Below are 7,500 nucleotides of genomic sequence, written 5' to 3'. Positions count from 1 at the left end.
TTCAGTGAACGTCTTGAAACTTAGTAACACAAGACAATTCACTGAATGGTTGTTGGCTCTACCGGAGGAGTCTGAAATCAACAACGTGTAACTGCTTGGGCATTGAGTGTTCCGCTGCTTGAGGAAGTATGTGAGAGGATCGATGTTGAGCAGAAGTGGGGTTAAAGCAGCCAACAACGCATCCCCCTTTACTTAGTAGGGCTTGAAAGGCTGGACAGTTTGTTTTCCTTTCCTGTCCAGTATTTTCAATCCAAGCCGAAATAGGAAAAGCCGCAAGCACCACTAGGCCCGGTCGTCGGTTGAACGTCAGTAGGGTCCGATATTCATTCCTTACTCAAATAGGAAGGTGGCAGTCTCAATCTAGCGGCGTGGTCCAGAACAAGCCTTTGCTGATCCATGGGGTTTTTGTTTTGGTTACAAGAAGTGCTTCTTTGCTCGCTTGCAGCGCCTCGACTCGAGTTTCCGCTGTAGGATTGAGTGAGGTGACGAGAGCTGAAGCCAAGGTTCCTTGCTACGCTCCATAGATGTTCGTACGATTCTTGTGGATTTTGGGTGTGTTTGAATTCAGCCTCTCGTTAGGTCTTCACTGAAGGATTGTCCACCTTCTCAAGCCTCTCTACCATACCCTTAGAAAGTGACAACGGATGACTTCCATTACTAAATGGAAGAACTTTTCAAACTAGTTGATAGTTGTTCCCTGGTTGCACCCCACAATGGGTTCTAATTTACTAAATCACATGTTTCTGTTTTCGGAACATCACATGTAGAGTTTTTTGGGGGAGAATCACTCGGCGCGGGGCCTCCCGTGTGAGGTCAGGTGATGGTCAACAACTCAGGCAGGAAATGCTGAAAAGCGGCTAACGATGCAAGAGCTCTTTTCCCCTTATACGCTCTAAAAAAAGGGTATGTCGGGTTTTTGGACCCTATGTTGAGTAAGGGTTCCAAACCTTCCAAAAGTGATAGGTATGTGTTGTTTCTTGGCACTCTCTTTCTATATTATGCCAACCTAAAAAGAGCGATGGAAAGTGGATTTCAGGTTCGATAGTCTCGAGAAGGTATTAGCCACCGGTGACCATACTTTCGTAAAAGCACCATTGGGCGGTGGTTCCTCTCCTTCCTCTTGAACCTCGAACAAAAAATCGATCTCGCCATCAGCTCGACTAAGAGTTCCGAATCGAAAAAGTAAACTGAACTTTACTTAAGACGAAGGAAGCGAGTGCCGAAAAAAAACCGCTTTCTTAAGGCTTCAAACTACTAGTCATTAAGACTACTATGAATGAAAAGTAAGGAAGTCCTTTTCTTGACTTGGCCTGCGTGCATTATACCTAACCTTTTAACTTGATTTCAATCTCAACAAAGAAATGAAAGCATAACTCTTTGCTCGCTTGCAGCGCCTCTTAGTCTTTTATTTTAGCCTGCCTTGTGAAGATCTCTCGGGTGTCTACGGCAGATCCGATCAGTCTCGTGATGAAGAGAAGTCTTTTCCGATGTTGAAAGGTATCGTCACGACAACTCAATTTGTCCGGTAAACTACTCGGGGCTCCCCATGGTTTAGTAAAAGGGAGGGGAAATTTTTTTTTCATCCGGGGGTTCATTCATTATGAACTAAAAAGTGGTTGGCTGATTAGTGAGGTCTTAAAAACGTCATAGAATTCATGATCGGCCATTCCATTTTTGCTTTCAGCAAGTAGGCGACGCGAATCTATGCTTTCTATCTTTCAATCGGATACCAATTGCTTGGATGCGTTTGAAAGCCTCGAGATGACTTGCAGAATAAATTCTTTCTAGGTTTGTCTTGTGTCTCCGAAACAAACGGTCCATTTATTGATGGGCGAACGACGGGGATTGAACCCGCGCGTGGTGGATTCACAATCCACTGCCTTGATCCACTTGGCTACATCCGCCCCTACCCCCGGTTGAAGTCTCTATCTACGATCAGATCCTTTCTGAACTCCCCTATGACCGCTTATCAAAGAGAAGCTTTTTCCTATACTATAGTGGCAAGTCTATTGTTGTGTTTCGGAATTAGGGGAAACAAAGCTTCAACAAGTAGAAGCTTCCTGGCAAAGCTTCAAACAAAGAGGTTGGGCTGTTCACTTCATTGATTTGACTTCACTTTACTTAAGATTAAAGATAGGGGCCGGGCGGGCAGTGAAGGCTCATTTAGTAGACAGCGAGCGAGCTGCAAGCACCTACTCCTATCAAAATGAGAAGCAGCAAGCGGAACTTGAACTTGAAGAAGCGAGCCTCTATCAGAGAAAGCCATTGCGCGCTAGCCCCTTGTCTTGTATAGGGTGGAAAACCTGCGCACCCCTAAACTACAAGCTTTCTTTGAAGCCCCTACAACATGGGATATTTGAAGAATCCCCTTTCTACAAACCTTTCTATAATATAAGAGAAGCTCTTCGAGCTTTCTTCGCATGCTTGAGCGCATCCCCTTTCTATTAGTAAGGTTGTCAAATTTCCTTTAGTTCCTTTATGACTATAATATAAATAATAGGGGTAGGGGGGCGCTAACGAGCAAGAAAACGGATGCGCTAAGGCGCAACTTCGCGCAGCTGCTACGCCCTTGCTTCTTGCCTTATCTTTTACTAAGAAACTAATCTAAATAGAAGCCCTTCTTTCTCAAAGTAAACTTTCTCCCTTCTTGCTTTAGTGAAATAAGGGGCGCTAACGCGACCTTCCTTCAGCAGGCTTCGCCCTATCTATTCATCTATTTTCTCAAATGGATATTTAGGGATCTCTCTTGTTCATAGATCTTGAAACCAGATCAATATCCATTTCTCAATAGATCTATTTATCGATAGAAAGATATAGATCTCTATATGGATCTATCTCCATATCTAAATATGGAAGAACCGACACAACAAGGGCGTAACCAACGGAAGGTTCTCACCCTGTCCCCGACATTGTTCTCCGACGATGTCCCCTGGGCGAAAGGAGCCACCATTCTCTTTCTTTCTTCAATCGTTCCGATCAGGACAAGTGGTTCGTTTCGTCCTCCTATCTACGCAATTCTCTGTCTTCGTTCGTGATCATGTTGGGCGAAAGGTAGTTGTAGAGGAGCGGCTGTGAAACGGCGATTCCCCCCTTTCCATTGAAGTAGGGAGGGCCTCCTTCCCCACCATTCCGGCCTATTCAAGCGTGGATGATTATCATAAGAGATTCCCAACATATCATATGATTCTCGTTCTTGAAAATCCACACTTTTCCAAACCCAGAAAACAGACGGAATTCTAGGATTCCTCCTGGAGGCAAATACTTTTATGCATACCTCCTCTGGTTGATCCACACCATCCTCTATTCTCGTAAGATGATACACACTAGCTAACAGCCCGCCAGGCGCTACATCATAGGCACATTGAGAGCGGAGATAGTTGTACCCATATACATAAAAAATGACAGCAATGGAATGCCAATCCTCGGGCTTTATTTGTAAAGTCTCTATTCCTTGGTAATCAAAGCCCAAAGATCTATGAATTAGCCCATGCTTGACTAGCCAAGCAGACAAACGACCCTGCATCTTTTTTATCTCTCCCGCATTTTTATTTATATAAGTATTTCACATTTACGATGAAATTTCTGAAAATTGACCCACCACTTTTTATTCTGGACAAAGGAATCCTGTCTAATTCACTAATTCGGGGGAAGATACTGAATTTTTGTATTTGAAAAAGATTTCCGTAGGGATCTCTGAAGTAGATGGGGGTTGATAAAGAACTCTTTGATCATAATTTCCCGTATGAATACTGTGTTGAACATGAAACTTGTGATTGGTAGTAAAACACCGATTCGCTCGTTGAGACCTAATTCGATCTTCATAGAGTTCTCGAGATATTTTCTTACGAAGTTTTGTTATAGCATCTATAACCGCTTCCGGTTTAGGTGGGCAACCTGGCAAATATACATCTACAGGAATTAGCTTATCGACTCCCCGAACAGTACTATAAGAATCGGTACTGAACATCCCGCCTGTAATTGTACAGGCTCCCATAGCAATAACATATTTTGGTTCAGGCATTTGCTCATATAATCTCACTAAAGAGGGGGCCATTTTCATTGTTACTGTTCCGGCTGTTAAAATTAGATCCGCTTGTCTAGGACTCGATCTTGGTACTAGTCCATAACGATCAAAGTCGAAGCGTGAGCCTATTAGTGAAGCAAATTCAATGAAGCAACAACTGGTACCATAGAGAAGCGGCCATAAACTAGAGAGTCTTGACCAATTTGAAAGATCATTTAATGTAGTTGAAATAACTGAATTTTGGGTTGTTCGATCAAGTAAAGGAAACTGAATGGAATTCATAACTGTCTCAATCTTATTTTTTCCGTTTTTCTTTTTATTGTCTGAATATTCAGGAGCTAAGACCATTCCAATGCCCCCTTTCGCCATGCATAAACTAAACCAATAATTAAGATAAGCACGAAAATGAAAGCTTCTATAAATACAGATACACCCAATACGTCGAAACTCATTGCCCATGGATAAAGAAAAACCGTTTCAACATCAAAAACAACAAAAACTAGAGCAAACATATAATAACTACATCTACATAAGGAATAGTCTAGTCCAATATTTCTTGTCCTTAAAATATCATATATGCACCACTGCTGATCCTTTCTAAATCCAGCTTCAACCGAGCATACGTCTGTCGCGGGAAAAGGAAGAACGAAAATTTACTTTTATGTTGAAGTCTTTCCCGTTGGAAGGCTATTTATGAGCGGAAGGGAAGTAGAGGCAGAGGGTCCGAAGGAGAGAGGAGATCTCTGCTCTTATCGTTAATTAGGTATGCCTCCAGATCTGAATGTATACCCTAGGCCAAGGGGTGCGATCCCCCGAGCAGCTCTTCATACTATGGGGTTATATAATCTCCTTGACCTTTCGATTGAGGGTATTCAGCAGTGGGCCTACCTTAAGGTAGGAGGTGATTGAAAAAGGGGAAGCCGGTCCCCTTACATAGCCATAATAGTAAGTTTTTTCGAAGTAGCTGAACAATTGAATCGGCTGGTATAGAATCAGCTGCACATTAATCTTCCTCTATTCTATCAATTTCATTCTTTTTTATGTCCACATGTTTGCTTTAAAAAGGAAGTAAGGCCACCTCTGAAGTTTGAGAACCAGCTGGAACTTGGATTGCTGACTAATCTAATATCCTATCAAAGAAGATGAACTTGCGGGTAATATACTGTATGTAAGACTGACAGGCTTCGAATGAGGCTTTGAAGAAAGAGATAGAGGTTCTCAAGAGCGGATCTTCAAGAGCAAAGACCGGAGAACAGTAAGAGCTGATTTGTCTCAATTAGGCTTTTGACGGAGCGGAGAAAGATCTTATTTTAATTTAGGGGATTCCTCTATAAAGAATAAGGGAGAAGATCTACAACCTAGCAAACTAGCCTCCTTCTTACTAGCATTTTTCCAGGTCCTCTCGAACCAGCATCTTCCAACCTGGTGCTCTCACTTCTCGGACTAGTACAGGTCCAAACCAAAGCCAAAGCTCCAAAAGTCTAAGGATAAGTTCCTTCTCTATGGAAGAAAGAGAGTGCCACAGCTATTATTTCAAAAGCTCGGAAATTCCTTCTGGGAACAGCCAGAAGATAGAAAGACCAGTGCCTGGCCTGCTACTGCTTCGGATGGATAATACGACGTTACTACTCTCCTTCCTGCTTGCCATTTCCTTTTTAAAGCTGCTCATTCTTCAACCCCAGGATGTGATGACCTATTCTATCTTAACTTTAGCTACTCAGAAACCTAAACGATGGATGTTTTTCCCCCGTCTTCCCAAACCAATTTACCTATTTGAGATGTCTCCATGTGTGGCGTGATAAGATAAGGACCACTAGGGGCCCGGTTTGTCCTTCTTCCCGCAAGAACCCTAACCCTTCATTCTATTCCATACAGCCTTGGTAGGACATCTATTTCTCAATTCTATAAACCGGTAAGCTCCATTTTTTTTATGGGACCTGAAGGCTAGGCTAAACCTCCCTCAAAGGGACGAAGTGACTCGACTGAAAGGAGAGGGATGAAGTGAGCGGAACTCTTTTTCAAAGAACTGGCGATATTCCCTTAACTGCAGATTCAATAGCACCGATTATGAACCCGGAAAGAGAAGAGCACCGTCTACTCATACTGTCACACCGGCAAGGACTTTCACTTTCTAAATAGAAAGGAAGAGGTCAGGCCCACCTTTCACAAGAGTAGAAGCTGGTACTCAACACTTGTATTCTATTCCCCATTATTTATCTTTCTCGCTATTAGAAATATCATAAGAGAAGAAAGAAGTTCATGTAGGTCGGATCCTAGCGTAGATAAATGCTATCCGACTTGAATGATCGAATCGATTCTTTCACTTTGTCGAACTCGAAATGGAGGCTCTCTTTACCAAGAGGAGAAGATAAGGTCTTTTGGCAATAGAAGGCATATTACTAATTGATTCTTTGGCCATTTTGTGTTAGAATTCGAAACCGGCGAGGCGCTGCTGGATGCTTCTGATCAATAGAACACGAAGAAGAGGATAAAAAAAGCTTATGATGAGCTTGAGAAAAAAAAGCTTATGATGAGCCCCATCACAGAGATGCACAGAGGAAGAGAACGAACGTCAGCTTTGTTTTTCTCTCTTTTGAAACGAATTTTTCTCAGTCTCACTGTCCTTTTACTTACTCCTATCCTTTTAAACTGTAATTGGGACTTTTCTTTTGAAGCCGCTTTCTTTACTTCATTTCTTAGCGACTTCCTGGATTTTTGGCTTTCTTTAATGGATAGAATTCCTCTTTCCGTCGGAGGCGATGGAAGTGGTCCTAGCTTATCGAAAAAACCTTCCTTTGATCTCAACATATCCGCGGCTGAAGAAGAGCCAGGGGATCGGTCCGAGATCGAAAGAGCCTTGGATCAACTTGAATTGGCAAAGATTAAAGAACAAAAAGATCTCTTGGCCGAACAGATTAGCCCCCTGATTGAATCAGAGAAGGCACGCCTTGTTCGAAGGAAGTGGCACCGCAACTTGGATGAACTTCCATCACCAAGTGAAATGGTGGAAATCATTATTGACCGCTTCGGCAGCAAAGCTGCCTATAATGCCAACAAACCCAATGTCCCCAGGGCTAATTTACGGCACTTGAGGGCTTGGTTAACCCGAGCGCAACACTCGGCGGAGCAGGATGGGAAGGGAAACATGAGTATAAAAAATCATATTTCTTCAATAATTGAAGGATATTTCAAGTAGAAGAGCTGACGTATTGTTTCACATTTGAATTTCTCTTACATTCTACGTTCCCGAAATGGATCCTATCAAATATTTCACATTTTCTATGATTATCTCTATTTCAGGTATTCGGGGAATCCTCCTTAATAGACGAAATATTCCTATTATGTCAATGCCAATTGAATCAATGTTATTAGCTGTGAATTCGAACTTTTTGGTATTTTCTGTTTCTTCGGATGATATGATGGGTCAATCATTTGCTTCATTGGTTCCAACGGTGGCAGCTGCGGAATCTGCTATT

This window comes from Nicotiana sylvestris, chromosome 3, assembly GCF_000393655.2.
Source record: "Nicotiana sylvestris chromosome 3, ASM39365v2, whole genome shotgun sequence".
Classification (NCBI taxonomy): Eukaryota; Viridiplantae; Streptophyta; class Magnoliopsida; order Solanales; family Solanaceae; genus Nicotiana; species Nicotiana sylvestris.
This window is presented reverse-complemented; position numbering follows the sequence as displayed.